A 21,386-nucleotide genomic window follows, 5' to 3' on the forward strand; every position below is an offset into this window, starting at 1 on the left:
CCCTGCCTCTGTAGCAGCAGATTCCTCCCCTCCACACAAGAGGGAACATCCAGCAAAGACTCCAGGAGGTACAGATGTCAAAACAACCACCCCTGCCAGTAACAACCCCCTTGCTTAAGGGACTCCTTTGTGTGTTACACAGTCACTCTGTGGACGGATCCTCATCTACCTGTCATTTCCAATGGGAGGAGTACTCTTCAAGACTTTGGACTCCCAATGGTGTGGCATCTAATCCAATGATTGCATTCACCATGACTGACCCCTTCACATTTGAATTTTTGTTGAGTCATGCCATGTATATTTTATGTTACTTGTAGCTGCAGAAAAAAAATCACCTATCACTGATTCATTGTCTGCTGATTTTGATTTCATTTTTAGCCATGTCGATATGTCAGACCATGCAAAAACAACAAGTGATGGACGGAATGCTGAACATTGTCAAACATTCACCCCCAGTACAGTGATCTGGGCCTAAATCCATCGTTTTTTTGCTGCCCATGCCATTCCAGTTTGGACCCAGCCATATGCAAATCAGTCTTGACCCTGTTCCCCATGGGAACAGTCCAGCCCGAACTGCTAGGCCAGGTCTTTCCTGGACTGGAAACAAGCATCCTGGGACCGGTTTCGGGGTTTCACCCCTCATAAGCCAGGCTAGCTTGAATCCAGTGGCATAGGAAGCACGGGACCCACGTCTGGGCATACCCTTCCCACTTAGGGCGACAAAGCAAAAACAACAAGTGATGGACGGAATGCTGAACATTGTCAAACATTCACCCCCAGTACAGTGATCTGGGCCTAAATCCATCGTTTTTTTGCTGCCCATGCCATTCCAGTTACGCTATCCCACAGCGTTTGTATTTTGCTTTGATATGTCAGACCATGTCAGCCATACAATGATGATCTAAGCTACTTTTTCAAGATGGGATATGTTGCTTGTAAACAGTGTCCACCTCAGGATTATAGCCCTCCCACACAAACACATACATACAAGTATCTGCTCACACTAAAAACAATATTACAGTGTTCATCACATAGGCTGTCAATATGTGTGAAGTATTGGAAATCAAGAATGTTTGACTCATACTGAGTAAATGTACATATTGACAGGCACAGACCACCAACCACAGAAGGAAGTGATTTGTCAGACATTGTCCTGTGGAATAGGCAAACATTTAAATGGTTGTTGTCTCAGCAGCTTGAGCTTTATCACCTACTACACTAAAGTAATTGAACATCATAATCCAAGATACACATAATCCATAATCCAAGATACAAACAGATGGCAGTACAACAGTACCTGATCACAGGGCCATCCTAATCCAAAGCCCCTGCGTCTGGTGACATGACACAGACATATGTTAGTGAAGTAGCACAGGCACTGTAGCCTACAATGATGAATCACATCTACAGCTATATACAGGTCATAAAAAAGAGTGTTTAGCCAATGTGAATGGAACATGACTAGTTAGTAAGCTAGGACTACATATTTGATGACCACATGATGACAAATATGATGCATCAGACCCACCACAACATGCAAATCAAGTGCAATGGGCACTTCTGAACCTCCACCCAAACAATGGGCAAACTGTCTTGATACTTGCCTCATATTCCCAAACTCTGTGACCATGACATATATTACCTGAAGCAATCTATTTCCACTTTGTATGTCAGAACAGCATTACATATCTGCAAATGTCTCGACTCTGAAACGTCCACATGAAGATGTCATGGTGAAGGTACCTGTACAAAGAACAGAACAAGGAGTATAGTCTTGAAACCATACATATGACACAAGTCACATACCAACCATCTGGAAAACAAAGTACATGGCAAGAAATCTGACACAAACAAAGCAACATCATCAAGGTGGGGATGTGTCAAAAGCTATTTTATAAAGCAGCCTTTGGCTGAATATTGCAGAGTATTTGCTCCATGGCACTTTCCAAAACATTGTACAGTCACATTTATGACATAACATGACATACTTACACTCATGAGAAGTAGCTGTGGATGAAATCTTCTTACAAGTCAGCTCCTTCTTCTTTACCAGTCATCCTAACTTGGCATTTCAGGATTCTGACCTGGTGGCACTGCAGGCTCCCCTTCTCTGGGATGTATGGGATATTCTTCTGCAGGGTGATGTTGTGGAGCATGCAGCATGCCGCAGTGATCTGACACACTTTCCGGGGTGAGTAGAGGAGGATGCCCCAAACCCTGTCCAGACAATGAATTCTGGCCTTCAGGAGCCCAAACTTCCACTCCACCGCCCGCTGTGTTCTTCCATGGGCCTCATTGAAGCAGACTTCCCCTGGCATAGTTTGATTCCTCCACAGCGTCATCAACCAAGGATGGTTTGGATATGCTGAGTCTCCTGTTAAGGAATGGGACATAAGTGCAACAATAAGTCACTCACTTCATGATTGTAGCACCTGACATTGCTCACAAACAATCAGGACAGATGTGACTTTCCCACCAGCCAGGCCCTGTCTGAGTGCAGTTGTGACATCAGCTGTGGTATGTTGCTGCTCTGCATTATGAAGGAATCATGGGCTGATCTAGGATAACGGGCACACAGATTTGAGATGTAGAGATCTGACAAAGAAACAACTTGAATGTTGATGGAATGGAAGTTCTTTCTGTTGCAATAGACTTGTTCAGTGGCCTGAGGTAACACCAAACCAACAGGTGTGCCATCAATGGCCCAACATGTGGGAGGCGGGCAAATCCATAAATGTCAGCCTTCACATTGGCTAATTCGTCACGTCTGGGGAACCTGTTATAGTTGTCAATGTGTTTCAACATTGCTGAGAGAAAATCCTTAAACACCAAACTGAACCTGGATTGGGACATACCAGCAGATAGGGCCACTGTATGTTGGAAAGAATCTGTGGCCAGGAAGTGCAATACTGACATGACCTGTACAATGGGTGGTATGCAGGTTGGATTACTGATAGCTAGCTTCAGATCTGGCTCCAACTGATTGCATAAGTCCACTATTGTTTACCTATTCAGACTATATGATGTGTTGGTCTTCCACTGTCTGAAGATCTGGCAGTAGACGATAGACAGGAGGTTGGCACATCCTACCTCTCCCAGGGTACCTATGTGTGACAAGAAGTGATTTGAACATTAGTCAGTGTGTCAAAATTGTTGGCATTATATGCCAATAATATCATGTGACAAAACATTTCTGACTTGATAAACATGATGCACAGTACACATCCCAGCTGGCAACTACACAAGGGTCACATGTGACCCCCATGGTTGTCCATACATGTGTCCACAGCATGGATTCGGTCCTCCTAGTGTTGCATGCACATAACTAAGCAAGGAGACTTTACTGCCATACAATGAAATTTCTCTGTTTGTGATGGTTGTGAATGTTAGACAACATGTATGTACATGAGCTGTGTATGCATCTTGTCTTAGTCATTTGAGGCTCATGTATCCGATTTGTATAGTGCCACACATTTTTCACCCCACATCTGGGCTTGTGTGGAATGCATATCATGACTCACTGTGCACTTCAGGTTGCTGCACACACCACAAGCCTCATTGTGAATGGCCACATGATGTACTGTCATTCATGGAAGTGATGAAATGGTGAGTAACATGTAGTTTCTGTATTCTCAGCCTCAGAGACCAGGGCCTATCAAATGTATCTCCCAGTATGAGACACAGGCCCTGATTTAGAATTTGGCAGAGGGGTCAATCTGTCACAATGGTGCCGGACATCCCGTCCTGAGTAACCCCTTCGCCAAACTCTAAATCAGGCCCATAGTCCAGGCTGTGAGAGAGTCACTGTGGCTATGCAACTATGGCACTGTGCCCACTCCCTATACACCAGTAGATCATGTCATGTGCTGAATATGATGCCCTAGTGGCAAAACTTGCCCTGAATTCCTCAGTCCATTGACTAGATTAAGAATGGGTACAGAGGTGCATTCCTGAACTAGTCCATTTGTGCATTTAGCATCTTTGTCAGTGTGTTTCTGTGGCTCGTGACAGGTCTCTTCCTGCCATAGCTCTGTTGGCACCTTCAGATTAGTCATAATTGTCCTTATTGCACAAATGACAAACCCACAGTGCAGACAGTGTGTAGATTCCTAAGAGGCCGTGACATTTGACTCAGTAGCTTGTTCAAATAGCGGAAATTGTAAAATGCATACCTTTGTATGTTGGATGTCATCTCTGTACTTTTGACACATACGTCCAAAGGAGTGTTCTGTGGTACACATACTTACCACAGAACCTACCCCACCCCCTGGAGTGGCATAAGTCTGCATTTGGAAGGCTACATGTACACACATGCACGGGAGAAGAAACTTTCTGTACCCACCATGCAAGCCCCTTCATTGTTACTCATGTGTAACGCTGAAGTCTGTACAAAGGAAGTTGCCTGTTGGAAGTTTATACAGTGAGTCCGTCTTGCAGACTGTGAAAGTGTTGGTCCAGTCAGGCCGAAGGAATTTACCCTTCAGAAGCTACATTGGTGGATGGTGTTTCATTGTGACTCACATCGCAGAGCATATGACTGGAGCATGGGCTAGCTGATGTCAGTAGGCTTACTTAGTCATTGTAGGCCATGAGCAGGGTAGTGGGGTAGTCTGCAGATGGATACAAAAGACTGTAGTCATGTCCCTCTACTTATTGGCTTATGTGCTTTACACTTGTGGTGTGTTGACAAATTACCAACTTTTCACTTGGTGTTTGTGACATGTGTGTGACAACCATTTGGGCAAAAACTGGTGTTTGTAATCACTTGATTTGTCTCTTGCATCCATACAGGTAAACAACCATCAGAAGAAGGAGATATGGAGCGCCATCACCCAGAAGGTGCGGACCCTGTGGTCCACATCTGGCAGAGCGCCCTCTGTCGCAGGAGGTGGGAGGACCTGAGACACTGGTCCTGGAAGATGATCGTGAAGGTCCAGCTTGGGCTGTCTTCCCAACGTGGGTGAGGTGCATGTCGGACCATGAACTTCCTAATGTCCTGCATTCTGGCGATGGCATACCCAGACATTGATGGACATTTCAGGGAAGCACAGCAGCCTCAAGTGCTTGAGCATATTCCTGCCTGTCACATTACCAAGTTCAAGTGTTAGATTCTGACATCTCCCCCTGACAATTGGGGATGAGCCATGTGTGACACAGTAGATGAGTAACTATTTGTGTGGATATGTATTGTGGAGCATACTGATGTGCCTTGCCTACTGGTCCAGGGACCTAGGACACAACTGTGAACAATCCACAAGCAATTTGCTCTCCAGGGGCAATACATGGCTGTGTACATTGATCAATCAAGTAATGTTTGTTGTCGTAGTAGGTGTAAATTCTACGTTACAGACCACTAGTCCTCAGTGTTACACCCCAAGAAAAAGAAGTGATGGATTACCATCCTCAGCCTTGTGCCCAGTGAAGTGAGTAAATTGGCATCTGCCCCAGAGGCACTTGTCTTCAGTGTGTGACGAGTACTTGTGCCTCACTACTGTCTGTAATCTGAAGATGGCCATCATATATGTGATGAAGCATACATTGTTCTTTGGGTCAGCTACAGATCAGAACTTTCCCTTGGTAAGTGGGGAATGTCCATTGATATGATTTATGTGCCATCACTGTTGCCAAGATTCCTTGTGCCTACATTTCAGCATGTATCCCTTTCTCTGTTGTAAACATTTGTGAGCTGCAGTTTCCAGCATGGTCTACCTGTGTTTATGAGTTAATTTCATTATTCCCTCACATATATGTGCATGCAAAGCTCTTTTGGAACAGGACATTTGCAATGGGCTATATTTCATGTGATGCCACAGATGGGAATGTGTCACCATCGATTAATGGCTGACACATACCCTTCATAGCATGTCATTGGCATGTACAACAGCAGTAGCAACGAGGGTAGGACTAGAGTTTTTACACATAATGTGCATTTCCATGCCTTTGATGTGGCATCATGTGGAAAAATGCACTGCACATGTGCAATGGGTAAGGTTTGTTACCTGACTGTTGGAATGCATCATGGAGTGACTTGCAGTTATGTTAGAATCATATGTGGTTGGGTATATCCAGTCATCGACAGACATCTGGGTTAGCAGGACCAAAATGGAGACAGTGATGTAGCGTCTCATTTGGCAACATGTTGAGAGCCTTCTACAAGTACTTGCAAATCTCTGGGCCTCTCCAACATACAAAGCACTAATTGCGTCTAGTAATGCAAGCAGAGTATGTCATTGTAAGGGGTGCTTGGCGCCAGTGGTGATTTGCCTGGGGCTTGATGATTCATTGTGTTGTGGATTTTACAGACATATCTCCCTGACAATTTGCACATTTTATCTACAGTGTACATTTCCATGCCAAATGTTTAGCACATCTGATCATCATTGGTACTATCGCCACAACTCCATTGGGACAAATTTCACATGGTGAAGTGTGTATTGTTGATATGTTTCCAGTGTGACATGAGTATTTCCATGTCAGCTTCTCCAGGCTACTGTACTGTTGCGAGTAACATGTCAGGTTTTTGGAGCATCATTTCTATTTGTTGTGCTATTGTGTATGTGACAAATAGATGCCAGTATAACCTTGTGTGGAATCTGTGGGAATGAACTTGGCATTGGCCTACTATTCTATGACAACAGTTAACTGAGGTATGCTCCACGAGGCAAAGCATTGAAGTTTTTGTGGTCTCCTACTTGTTCAATGGTTACTCTGAGTGCATAACTTCGTCCTCGACATTTTAGTTGTATGAGATCCTGATTTTCCTGTGGGCAACTGTTAACAGTTCAGATGGCATGCATGCATATGGTATGGTATATGAAGGAGGTACATTGATGTAGTTTGTTGCTGGGGCCTACTTGACCTCATTGTAATGTTTGCTAATCACAGCTGTTGTTCAAGTGTGTTCAAGGACATGTAGTGACCCTTTTTAGTCTTTGTATTTGCAGCATCAACCCTGGAAAGCAAAAGAGAAAGGCACAACCAAGTGTTGAAGCGCTTGGCCACGGTACCTCCAGTCATGACACCATGGACACTGAGGAACCCAGTGGCCCAGAGGGTGAGGGGAGTGCCACAGAGAAAACAGGATCAATGTCTTCATCATCAGATTCTACCTCCATTCGTCACTCTTTAGTGGTGGTTGACCCAGCTGGACCTACTCCTGCACCATCTTTGTTCACCACCCCCAGTTCTTTTGCCACCCTCCATGTTGCTCCCCACCCAGTTGGCCATGCCAACTCACCCAAGAGAGTGGGCATCTCCTTTGCCGCAGGCACCTCCACCTGAACCCCTGATACCCCTGCTACGGTGAGTGAGGAGGCTATTGACCTCCTGAGGAGCACCTCTGTGAGGCAGACTGCCATTGTGAATGCCAACCAGGGGTTGGCCAGCCAGCTTCAGCAGACCATTGCTTTCCTGGAAGGCCTTCATAGTGTCATGTCTGGCATACAGAGATCTTTTCAGGCTCTGGCATCCTCACTGATGGCCGCCTGTCACCCTGCACATTCCTCTACTTCACGCTTCCCAATCCAGATCCCCTATTTCCCTACCTGTCCCAAGCACACAGAAATATCTGCATGCACCCACTTCAACACACACCAGCAGCACACAGTGACACAAACACCACAAAACACACAGACATGCAGGCGCTTAACATGACTTCACAAGACACCCTCCACCAACCCACACACCACATCCAGCATACCCACAGACACCACCTCAAAAGGTACTACACAAACATCCACCACCCTTCTGCAAGCACCCATACCCCTCTCCCCAAGAAGACTCCCACCCTTCCAAAGAAAATTGTTCCCCATCCCAAACCCAGCCATTCCAAATCTGCCCCCCAAGGATGATCCCTGCAGTGCCTGATGCCCCTTCCTGTGAAGGATCCCTGGCAGTGACTGTAGTCAAGTGTGGGCAGGGTACTGTGTAGAGACTTTGATTCTCATTATTCTGCTTTTAATAAACCCAAGTTGTTTTTTTTTTGGGTACACATATGTCCTGTAATTCCGTTTCTACCTTTATGTTGTCCCGAGTAACTTGTGGTGTATGCCTACAGTTGTGTGTGTTTCAGTATGATTGCTGATCCATTTGCTATTGTTTGCAATATCTGGCTTTATCTTTGACTTTGTGTATCACCAGAGACAAGTGTAGATGTTGACTGTGTGGATATGTGGGTGTTAATGCAACTGGGGTGTCATTGCATTGTGTTATGTTTGGTATGGTAAGTATGTCATTTTGTGTTGCCCGATGTCAGCATGTGTTGTGTTAGACTTGTCCCTCTGATATGGACTGTACATTCGTCTCATGTGTGAAAGTTTGAGTTTTGTTTGTGCAGACATGGAGGGTGTTCATTTGTGCTGTCTTCCTTTGCATTTGAATGTGCATGTGTCTATTTTGATGTACGTACCTTGCAGCTACGTCATCTAGATGTATGACCCATGCTGTTGCTGCTGTATGTGCTTGGTGGACTTGCACATCCACATTATGCAGATAGGCATGTCACTTGGCTCTACTATTGTTTTTCCCTTAGATACCTGAAGGGCCAGTTCATGTGCAAATTCTAGGGGCATGTACAAAGTGAAATCTGTCCCAGGGAAGGATCCTTCCGTGATTGCTCCTGATGCCCCCATCCCTATTGTGCAGGTAGTGCACAGTGAGCTTTGTGTATTTGTCTCTCAACCTATTGTGCATCCCATTGTCCTTCCATTGTGTTGCAATGTGGGTGATGCAGTGAAGTGTGGGTCCATTCCAAGGCTGTTTCATTGGAGGGGTGTTTGTGTTCTACGACACATCCATACATATGTGTGTTCAATCTGACGACAGTCCATGGCATGTGTGCAATGTGGAGGGTGTCAGTTGTAATGGTAGATGTGATGTTCCTGTGGTGTTGCTGTTGTGAGATACAATGTTGTGTACACTTCACTGTACCTGTGCCTGAGATGAGCAGATGTGTGTTTTTGTGTAGTGTTGCGTTGTGGGATCAGCGACCTGCCCAACGGGGGCATTTAATAGCTGTGAATGTGTCATTTGTTTGTGAATAATTCTGACTGTGGACACAATGACATGTGTACTTGGTGCCCATAGCGTGACCCCTATATCATGTGGACTACGGTGCGATGATCTGTTATTGAACTTCATGACACAGGTAGGTGTGTGTATTACCATTGGTTGCATCCACTGCAGTGTGGATTTTGTGTACCTCCGATTAGCACTAGCAGGATGTATGTGATCAGTTCCATGGCGGCACATGATGGGTAACACTGCCTGCAGGTGAGTTGCTCCCTTTATACTCTTTGTTTCAGCTTGCTGGGACGTGGTGATTGGACCAATAAGGTCACATTGGTGGTGTGAAACATCATCATGTCTGTGCTGGCCTGATGTCCTACCTCGTTATCGCAGTGGTCTGCGCTGCCTTGTGATGCTGGTTGAAAGAGGTCTTTGTTCTCTGGGACCACCAACCTCATAACACAGTGGCCCAACCACCAATCAGCAAGTGGTCAGACCGCTGCCGCGGCAAAATCGGTGCACAGACCGCAAAACTCTTAGGGGCACATTTAAGAGACCCTAGCTCCTGCTCACACCACATTAGCGTCATCTTTTTATGCTAATGTGGCCCAATGAGGCCAAAATACCTGTGGCAAATTTACAAAGTGGTGAATGCATGTATTGTGCAACTTCATAACCCTTTGCGCTAAATTATGCCTGCGCCATGCATAATGTATGTCAAGGGGGTGTTCCCCTGTTAGGGGGGACAAAAAAGTGGTGCAAAGAAATCTAAGGGATTTATTTGCACCATTTTTTTTGGTATTCCTAATGCCTACTGAGAGCAGGCGTTAAAAGGAGGCACACCATTGTTTACAATGGACCTCAAAGGGCTTTGCAGGATTAGTGTCAACATTTTTTACGCAAATCCTGCAAATCTCCAAACTAGCGTAAAAAATTCTGACGCTAGTTCCCTAACTTCTGCCATGGTGTGCCATATTTTAGATACAGCGCACTCATGGTGGTGTTAGGGAGGCACTAAGGGGCACAAGAAAAGTGGTGCTGCACTGGGTGCAGCGCCACTTTTCTTAAATCAGGCCCTTAGTATTTTGTTTTCTTCCACTTGTTCTGTCATTGAAATGGCTATTGAGTCGATGTTGGAGATCTGAGGTATAGGATAGCTGAGCCAGTTAGAGGGGTGGCTCTGTTCAAGAAGGAGATGGCTGCACTCATTGGTTCTCCTTCTTGTCTTTCTAATGAATGGAGCACATGATCTTCCACTGATTTGGCAGCCTTTTTCAAGAACAGGGGGTATAGCTTTGATTGGTTCCTTCTTGGGCCACCACTCTTTTTCTGTTATTCAATTTACTTAGATTCTTGCAATACTTCTTGGACAAAAATGGAACAAAATCCTCATTGTTGTCCGAGGCATTAATAGTTTCCTGTTTTGACAAGGGATTTGAGCTTGGTTTTCCTACCTCAGTAACTGCTTCCTTTGTTGCTATTGCTTGCAGTATGCCTTTAATGTCACCCTATATTCACTGACTTTAAGGACACATTCCCACTGGCCTGGGGAGAATCTACTGGGAGAATCTACTGCAAAAACAACAAGATGAATGATGGAATAATTGAGTTAATCTCAGCCACAGCCAATCGCTCATTGCCCTAAGTGGAACGGGTATGCCCAGACATGGGTCCCGTCCACACTCTGTCACTGGAACCACGCTGTACGTGGCTGATGAGCCCATAACTAGGGAAAAACCAGTCCTGGGTTGCTTTTGTTCTGGTTCAGGGAGGACCTGGCTTGACAGTTCGAGCTGGACTGGAGCAGAACGGCGGCGGCCGCCGCAAATATCAAGGGGTGCAGATGAGGGGTGATGGGGCTGGGGAAACAAAGAAAAAAAATACGTACTGTTCCCACGTCGCCTTCTGCCACCATGCTCCTTTTCTAATGGTGTTCCAGCATTCACTGGGACACCATCATATGCTCCCGCTGCAAACCTGGCGCTGCTGTCATTCTAAGCCTAGCATGAGAGCAGTGTCAGGATAGGTCAGAGTGGCTTGGACTGCCTCTCAGACACTACCCAGGGGTCTGTACAGTTTCTGCAGCCCAGCTGTACAACACAGCCATGGTGGAGAAACCTAAGTGTGCATGTGTGTTTAGCTGCCCTAAGACGGCTAGCCAAACCACAGGTGCACTTAGTGCACTCCACTCTTCTTCCTCCCTTCCACCTCCCGTGGCCCATCCCCACCCCTCCCTACACCTGCTGGCAGAGCCAGCAGCAGAAATATAAAACAATATTATTAAAAAATAAATATGTTAGACCCGACAGCCTTAGTGTGGTCATCCACCAACTTTTTGCCTGCCTCCCTTCACTTTTCTGGCACTGTTTTTTCTGGTTTTAGGACTGCTAACCAGTGCAAAAGTACATCTGCTCTCTCCCTTAAGCATGGTAACACTAGTTCATCTCAATTGGCATATTTGATTTACTTATAAGTCCCTGGTAAAGTGCACTACATGTGCCCAGGGCCTGTAAATTAAATGCTACTAGTGGACCTGCAGCATTGATTGTGCCACCCACATAAGTAGCGCCTTAACCATGTCTCGGGCCTGCCATTGCAAGGCCTGTGGGTGCAGTTTTGCTGCCACTTGACTTGGAATTTAAAAGTACTTGCAAGCCTTAAACCCCCCCTTTTCTACATATAAGTCACCCTACATTAGGCCTTAGTTAACCCGTAGGACAGGGTGCTATGTAGGTAAAAGGCAGGACATGTACCTTTGTGTTTTATATGTCCTGGTAGTGAAAATCTCCTAAATTCGTTTTCCACTACTGTGAGACCTGCTTCTTTCAGCATTAGGACTGCCCTCATGTACTTTTTGAGTGGTAGATTCTGATCTGAAAAGGGTAACCAGGTCATATTTAGTATGGCGAGAATAGTAATAGAAAATCTTGCTTATTGTTGAGGTTGAATTTTATATTACTATTTTAGAAAGTGAGCATTTCTCTGCACTTAAAAACATTTGTGCCTCACAGCCTGTCTCCAATCAACGGTCTGGGTTGGGCTGGTTGACAGCTCCCTTGTGCATTTCACCCAGACAACCCCAAACACAGGACACTCAGTCACACCTGCACTCATCTGCATATTGAGTGGGTCTTCCTGGGCTGGAAGGGTGGAGGGCCTGACACTTACATTTCAAAGGCTAGTGGCCTGCCCTCATACAATATACTGCCAAACCCCTTACTGGGACCCTGGCAGACAGGACTAGACTGAAAGGGGAACTTGTTCATTTCAAAACCACTCCTTGAAGTCTTCCCACTCTTGAAAGGCATTTTTTAGGTATATAAACTGGGTCTCTGACCCCACCATTTAGACACTTCTGGATCTACACCTGCATCCTGTCAAGAGGAACTGCCTGGCTGCTGAAATAACTCATCTGGACTGAAGTACTGCTGCCCTGCTGCCTTTCTGCCCTCTGACTTTGCTGAGAAGGACTCTGCCTTCCCTAAAAAAATGTGCTCTCCAAGGGCTTGGATTGAGCTTGCTTACTGTTCTGAAGTCTCAGTGACAGCAAAGACTTAAACTACTAGCTTTTTGCTAGTACCCGAATCTAGCGACTCCGGAACGACTTCAGCGACACCAGTGATGCTGCAGCCTGCTCCCACTCTGTGGACCTGGCTGCATGCAATGACCACAGCCTGCAACACAAGTCCAATGTTGCCACATCTCCCCTGACGTCACTCAGGGTCATCACGGCCCTGCGAAAGTCGACACATCATGTCCTGATAGACCGGAACCAGCGACCCCGCAGGGTCACGAAGAATGAATGCATCGCATGCATCATCTCCCCCTGAATCCGAATGGAACTTAAACCTCACCCCACCTGCTTCACAACGCGGAACAATGCCTCTCTCCTCGGATGCTGTAAGGGAGTGACGCTGCACCGACTCCATCAACGCCTCTTTCAGACTCCATGCAACAACCTTGTTCTTTGTTTTCATAAAGGTACTGTACCTGGGGGTCCGTGTGGCTCCGTGACTGACACTGGTGGTGCTGGATTATTGGGAACAGCTCCGTCAATGAAGCTGTGAGAGCCCCAATGAGAGCTATAGTGGTTTGTAAGCACTTTTGTTGTGTACATTGGATTTTCATTGTCTTAACAGTATTTGATTCAGATAAATACAATTTATTTTTCTAATCCTGTGTGGTGTATGTTTGTGGTGTTTTTTTTACTGTGTTACTGTATGATTTATTGCAGAAATACTTTACACATTGCCTTCTAAGTTAAGCCTCACTGCTCAGTGCCATGCTAACAGAGGGTGGGCACAGGATTGTGTGTGACTTCCTCTGACTAGGATTGTGGTCCCTAGTTGGACAAGGGTGCATACCTCTGCCAACTAGAGACCCCATTTCTAACAATATAGTTTTATTTTTTTGCTATGCCATTGCGGAGGAGCCACCCCTTGAGCAGGGTCAACACTGATTTTCATATAGCTGGGTCTAAATTAAGGTGGCATGGTGTTCAAAATATTGATGGATTCGGATGCTGACCCAACAGACTACCAGTGGCTGAGATTAGTTCAAGCATTCCGTCCATCACTATTTTGTATACTGCTTGGGAGAATCTAAGCATGTTGTATGATTAGTAACAATAGTGGTGAATATCCTTCAGGCAATTTGCTGTTTGAATTACCTTTTTCAATATGTGATAAGGTTGGAATGGATCTATTTGCAAATCCTCTGGTAACAAGTTCCGAGAGAGCCTGTCATGGATTTCTGCTGTATTGAAGATTTCCTTTGCCTGAGTTGCTTTATTGATCATACTATCAATGTGACCGGGTGGCCTAGATCAGTGGGGCAAAGTAGCTGCCTTCAAATCATTTTATAACTGATTGAAGAATGGCCTACATTTAATGTAATGGATAGGAACGGACAAGAACACATAGTTAGAAGGGTCCAAAGTTGCTGCTTGTGCTCAAACTATTGACAAATTCAGGGCCAAATTTAAGAAAGGGGACACTGCATGTAAAGCAGCACTACTTTTCTCGCTCCTCTACTTCAGGGTAGGGGCAATAGCATCAACATTTTTAATCACGCAGAGTACAGAGGGGCCCATTGAAAACAATGGCATGCCCCTTTTTAATTCCTGCTTAGTGCAGGCATTAAAAACAGCTGCTAAAAATGGCACAGTGGAATCTCACTGCCACTTTATAAATATGGCACAGCGAATTTGGCCTCATTGGGTCACACAAGCATCATAAAAATTGTTTCTAATGTGCCGCAAGGAGGCACTAAACCCTCTTAAATCTGGGCCTCAGTTGTAAACTTCGACTCAATCCCCCCAACAGAAGTATGCAATTCTTGAGCAGTGGAAGGGTGGTTTTCCTTGATTGCATTTTGCCTTGAAAGCACTGTAATCCTTACATTCAGTGCTGCTGAAAGTTTGTAGCAATTCTTTGAGTCATTGTTTACCTCATGCATGAAGTTTGTTTGGGAGTCTTCTAAAGCAGTATACTCTCAGGCCTCAGCTCTGCTGGATTCGAATGATGCCTGAAAAAACAATGGGGTTTGCTCCTGTCAAGAGTAAGTGGCAGAGAGATCAATGAATTGTAACATACTAACCACAAACTCCCACCGGCTATTGATTAATCGTTTAAAAAAACACAAAACAGTACAACAATCGTGTGTGCCAATATGTATTATTCATTTGCCATGTTTTTCATTATTTTTTATGAAAAACTCATCCGAAGTAGCTTAAAAGGAACTCTTATTAATTCCCTGATCAAGGGCTGAGTTGAGATACTTGTTTACTGTTCATTGTTTCTTGGAGTCTAAGCAGGACATGATGCTAACCATAGGCCTCTGCGGGGATATCAAGTGCAGATGAGCTGCTGAATCGCTCAGTAGTCCATAGCCCGACAGCCCGGCTGCCGCGTTTCCGAATCTCTAACGCTCTGCCTCACTGACACATCTTGCTCTTCTCCTATGTGCTCTTTTTCATCACAGCAGAACAGCTTGAGTGCAAGCTGGCATCCTGATGTGATAAATATAAGGCAATAAAGAGGCCAAGTTAGGGCATTTAAAAATTGATTCATGAAATAAATTAAATACTGTCTGTGCATAATGTGTGCATTAAACAATTGAATGTGACAAGTGTGGTGGTAAAAAGCAGAATGTACTTTTCAGATGTAAATTAGACTCCAAGGCCCATATTTATACTTTTTGGTGCCGCATTTGCGTCATTTTTTGACGCAAATGAGCGCAAACTTGCAAAATATAATTGGATTTTGAAAGTTTGGTCTGCTTTTGCGTCAAAAAGAAATGCAAATGCGGCGCAAAAAAAGTATAAATATGGGCCCAAGTGTTATAATGCAAGTACTCAGTGTAGAATAAAGCACCCTGCCTAATACACCTAAATGCAAACAGCATAATGCGCGAAAAAACACTAATCTGTGCTCATACAAGATGTGATTGACACATGGCCAATGGCTGAAGATGTTGATTCAGATAACTAAAGGCTGAAGAGGGCTGACTGAAAGTCCGCTCCATATCTATTGTAAACAGTAGCTTAGGCAAAGAGTGAAAAGACTACTTTGTCAGGGACTGCCCCCCACCCCCACTAACTTAATATGTCTGATCCCTATCCAGCCTTTACCTACTGCAGTCATAGATGTACGTCCTTGCATGTGTGTTAAATTCAGGAAATTAGGAAATTCTTCGGGTTTACTCATTGAAACAAGCACCAGCTACTGCTTTTAGGCATAATCCTGAAAAGTTGTGTAAATTCCAATTTCAGGTGCATGAACATACACGTAGATTTTTGGCAATAAAATCAAAGCAAGTGCAAATGCTAACTTTTTGTGTTTTCCTCAATAGGGAAATGTTTTTCCTAGTGAAGAAAACCCGCCCCCTATACCACTACCTAGGTTAAGGGATATTTCTTGGACATCCCACCCAATAGTGATCTTTTGCTGCACTTGATAGGAGTAAATCTGTGACCATTCATGGTAGGGGAAGGGAGTGTAAATAATATGGGAACACATATAAATGCCACTTTTGTGTGTCTGCTCAAACTTCCAGGGAATGCTAACCCCGGAATACACTCTCAACACTCACAGGACTAGATTATTTCACAAGGAAACTTCCTCGTGAATACATTATTTTTTTAGTACAACACAACTTTTTTTAAATGAGAAAAATGGTGTCTTACTCATTAGTGAAGCTGCTGGAAAATCTGACTTAAATTCACAAATAGAGTTAGGAATAAGAACCAAGGTGTATGGTGCTAATCTTTTTTATGAAATGAATGTAATATATCCCATTACGTTTGCATTAGGTTGTGGGTTGTTAGAATACTTCTTCTCCCGTTTGGAGTTGGGTTAGGAACATAATATAAATCTCATAAATATTTTTCTTCTTTTAAAATCATAGTTTAAACAAATTATTAGCATGTTACTAGGTGCCTTCATGGGGCTGTATGTGTGATAGACATTGAAGTGGACATCTGTCAGTGAGACTCAAATAGGGAGAGGTAGGGTGTTGCAGACGGATTGCTCAATATTTATGTATTGGTGAATTTTACGTCAAGTACATGTGGCTGATGTTGCTTACCAGTTCACGAGCTTGACAAATATACTTCAACTAACAAATCTTGAAGGTTACTGAAAGAAAAGTAGTGTATTGGGTGTATAGCACCTGCATTGCTTTTTGTGTTATGTAACCTAGGAGGTGATAATAAGAAGTAACACAGTGACAAGAATCTGAATATCTACAAATGATTTTGGTTCATTTATTACTTCCTCCTCCGTCTTCCTCGTCGCAGTCCTTGCACAAGCAGTGATTCTTATTGAGAAAAGCCTCCTCTATAAAATGTCTCTTGAAAGAAAGACTCCCAGCTCAATTTTGTGGCATGTCTTCTAACTTTATGCTTCATTTCCCAATACATTCCCCTATGTATAGCTAGACTTTGTTTTGTTCTTTCCTGAATTCAATGCAAGTATCCATCTTGGACCCCAAGTATCCTATTTTCAGCTTTTAGGTTGTTTTGTCTGCATCACCTAACAGGGTAGAGGCAAGTTGATTCCCTGCAGTGCAGTTTACCATAACTGGGCTCCTCCAAAGTCATAAAGTTTACCTTTAAAGGGATGCCAATGATGCTTGCACATGAGTTGGCTTTGTTTCCCCTCCGCTGTATCAACATCCGATGACCTCAGTGTGGTAGTTTATTTAGTGAAAGTTTAGAGTTTGGGAGGGCAGATATACACAACAGGCTGTCTGATGCCAAAATGGTGATTCTCCTGAGAGAGAGGGACAGCCATGCTTAAACGCTTAAACGCTTTGGTTTCTCGGTGATCATTTAAAATAAAAAGTAGAAGTTCATGGCAAAGAGGTCACCCTCTCAGTATGGACAGGGCTGTGGTAACTAATTTGCTAGATGATCAGCGTCTTAATAAACCTGGCAGATTTTATGAGGAGGACTCTGATGACCATTAGAATTCTGTTTCTGAAGGGTAATATGCCCAATGATTGCAGATAACAAAGAAGTTGAATCACATCAATGCGAGGTTGGGAGTTTTTCATGCTGGGGCTTGAACCCGAGGACTTTTAAGGGGAGGATGGAACCTTGATCAGAGGGCCCTCTTAATGGAAACAAATGGGTGTCTTTTGTGTCCATCCAGCACCGATATAAGGCTAGGCCAGGCTATTAAGGACTTGCAGGTTTGAGCCAACTAAGATAATTCACCAGATTGCCCACCATTCAAAACATGTTAAGGTTTCAGACCAATATAGTTTTGAAAGTACTGAATATGTTTCTGAAACACGATCATTTTGCATATTTGCAATCTGGAATCCTTTTTGTGCACCTAATCAACTTACTGACTTCCCTGAACTTCCCTAGTGCATATGCCTATCTTATGGTTATTCCAGGCTCTTGCTAATTTCTGCATTTTGCACTGGTAGTTGGCCATTCTCAGTTTCAACCCTTTGGGTTTACAGCATCTCCCAGGGTTTTCAACAAGAAAGTAGCCCTGATGGTGGACTTCCTGTATCAGGGGTTGTGGGGTAATATTCTGATTTCATATCTTTATGGAAGGCGATTATGTGAATTTTCTCTCTCTTGGGCTGGTTGCCACACTTAAGACTTGAGGAATGTCCAGGAAATGGAGAATTCCTTGACCATCAAGAAGTCTTAGCAGCAACCCTTCCAAGACATGAAACACAGTATTCCAAACTCTGCATAAGATAGTAATATTCATGAGACTCAGAACTCTTTTCCTTCAGATTTTCTTATTAGATAATTTTCAGTTAAAGAAAGCGTCTGGTTATGAGTCAATGGTCTCTTCTTGATAAGACCGCAGTTGTGTTTGGGGTGCACCTCTAATTAAAGTATTGGATTCATCTTCATTTGGCTCACTGGTGCACCTGGAGGTTGCCAACAGGGCCCTCATCAGTGTCAAGGAGTCTAGAAAATATGGCTACCTTCAAAAGGTCCTTCATTCTCCAACTCTGAAAATCGAAAGTAATTTGGTGAGTTATTCTGCCATTTGTTCCCCTGAACTTTGGCCATCCTATCATGGTTTAGGCAGATAGCCAAGGGAGCAGGTGGTATCCAAACAGGTATGGAAGTTCTTTGGTTGCAAACTATTGCACAAAGCACACGCACTATGATCCCAAGTGGAGGCCAACTTCATGTCCACAAAGGCAACTTACATCCCAGGACAGAGCAACATTTAGGTACACAGATTGATTCAGCCCTATGTCAAACAGTGTGCTAGCAATCTGGAAGTTCCATTGAGACAGAAAAATAAATGCTGGTTTCCCCGAAGCCCAGGACCTTGGCCAGTGACTTACATCATTGGTCGCAACTTTACAAATGGTATTTCCTAAAGAGTATTGAGAGAGATACTTGCCTCATTCTCAATTTCTTGAGCAATGGGTTAGTGAATGTTTTTTATGCCCTCTTTCCTGATATGTGAGTGTACGGCAATTAACACTGATGGATCTACTATGTACAACACAACCTCTTGTGGCTCAGTTGTTTGCCATTTAACGTAACATGACTGTCCTCTTGAAAGTGTAGAAACTAACATTTTCAATATTTTCATGACGGTCGCCATATTATATCTAAATACAACCAACGCCCATCTTGAAAGAGTCACTTTCAAGATGGTAGGCTGATCCTATTGGCTTTGGCAACGTCCGTGCAATTTGTAAATCGCCCAGCATTGGCAAGGCCAATATTTTGGCGAGCAGAGAGTATTTGCACAACAAGATCGATTGGCTTTGTATTTTATCAGTAACTCTGAATTAAAGGTGATTTGAATGAGTACAGGCTGACTGAAATGTTGGCGATATATGTGCAGGAACATTTCTACCCTGTCTTTGTACACACAGGACGCCCCTTGAAAACTTAAATGATCCGTCATTTAGGGAAAATTACTTCAGTTTTTTCGTTATTAAGTAGTTAATGGAAATTGTTGATTGTGTCTTGTTCTTAAACTGAAAATATTTACATGCTTTAATGCTTCACCTTAGTATTCTTGAAAATATATATTCAAAGTGCAAATCTAGAATTACCTTGTTATCTTCTACATATGCATAGCTCCGTACAGAAAGAACATGTTTTGCCTGACGTTCCTCTGCTCATCTTGTGTCCAGATGAAACAGAAACTACAATAAGGAATACTTTTAAACGAACAGTAAATAGATGATCAAAGATATAAACGCGCCTGTGGTCAACAGAGGGGCATAGTGGAAATCTTTAATGAGCGTTGATGCTCTGAATAATACAAATAAAACACTAACAAAAAACACACACAGTCTGCACTGAGAATCAGTGGCTTATGCTGGGGATGGGGCAACGGGTGCACACCATTCGGTTTTTACAGAATGCTTACAAAGACTCTGACAGTTCAAAAAGCCAGTGCAGATCATAAATGCATCTCTACGCCAAAGGGCAAAAAGTTTAACACAAGGTTGTAATCATCCCTGTCTCATCTGTTTTTTAAACATGTTTAAACAAGATGTTACACTTCTCGTAATGGGTACAGGAAAGGTGGGCAAATGCCTTTCTCTCGTTTTAATTAAGGATCTTAGTGAGGCTCGAACAAACACAACACAGGTTACGCCTGGTGGGCCTTGGGCGCAGAGGTGGGAGGAGCAGGCTTGGGTGTGAGCTCGGCAGGGACGGTGTGTGGCAGCTGTTCACAGACAAATGCTATTCTAGCTCATGGCTATATGTTCCAGCCCTGTTGGGAAATTACCGCCAAATAACAGATCACGAAAAAGCAACTATAACAAGGCCTGTAATTTAGTCCCAAGAGGAAATTCTTTATTCATCAAGCGTTCGGATGCTAAATAAGTTTGGCTTTGTTGACAGGATTCTTGGAGGGTGATCTTTACCTTTGCAGAGGTCCTTGGCAGGAGTGTTTATTCCCATGATGGGTTGTAAAACCTTGGGGAACGTTTACTAAGGGTTTGACTCTGGGTGTCACTTTTATGACACACCATGACAAATCCCTTATGACATTTAGTAGGACATGCAAAGCCTCCTTGTGTGGCTTTTCGTTGTTTAGTAAATACAAAATAATACAAGCAGCACAAAGTGCTTCCTTGCATTTCTTTATATCAGGGAGGCATTAGATGGGTGGAGCATTGGCGTTCCCAAGCATCAAAACATGTATTTTGGAGCATTCCCAGATTTACAAGACTATTAAACCTGGGAATAGATCAAAATGCTATGCCTCCCTGAACCAGGCCTAAAGAGGAAAAATATATCTATTTCTCCTCATTACTTTCTCTTTCCATGCATGCTGCATTCTGCAGCACACGCAGGAAGAGGAAAATGCAGTTAAGGTACACTTTCCTGCATAAAACAATCCTGCCTTTAATGCAAGCACACGTGCATCATGTTGCAAGGGTGCGTGCTTTGGCGCTAGGCAGCCACAAGTGCGGCTGAAAAGAGCTGAAGAGCAATATATCTTAGTAGGGATGACGCTTTTCAGCTCTCCCATTCATGCAATGCAGCAACGTGCATTACTGTGTTGCGTTGCATCAGTTATAAGTAAATATCCCCCGAAGGCTTTATCTTGACAATTTTGACATTGCTTTGACTAGCTTATTCTATGTGGGGACTATAATGAGGCTTTCAATTCAATAGGGATATTCAGAATGTTCTAAGGCCCATATTTATACTTTTTTAGCGTTGCATTTGCATCATTCTTTGACGCAAAAGTGGTGCAAACTTACAAAATACAATTGTATTTTGTACGTTTGTGTCGCTTTCGCATCAAAAAGCGGTGCAAATGCAGCGCAAAAAAAGTATAAATATGGGCCTAAGAATTTTAAAACATTTTTGACTGATGATATTTAATTTCCTTGGTGGTAAGTAAATACAGTGCTTG

The sequence above is a fragment of the Pleurodeles waltl genome, chromosome 5 (assembly GCF_031143425.1).
Source record: "Pleurodeles waltl isolate 20211129_DDA chromosome 5, aPleWal1.hap1.20221129, whole genome shotgun sequence".
NCBI lineage: Eukaryota > Metazoa > Chordata > Amphibia > Caudata > Salamandridae > Pleurodeles > Pleurodeles waltl.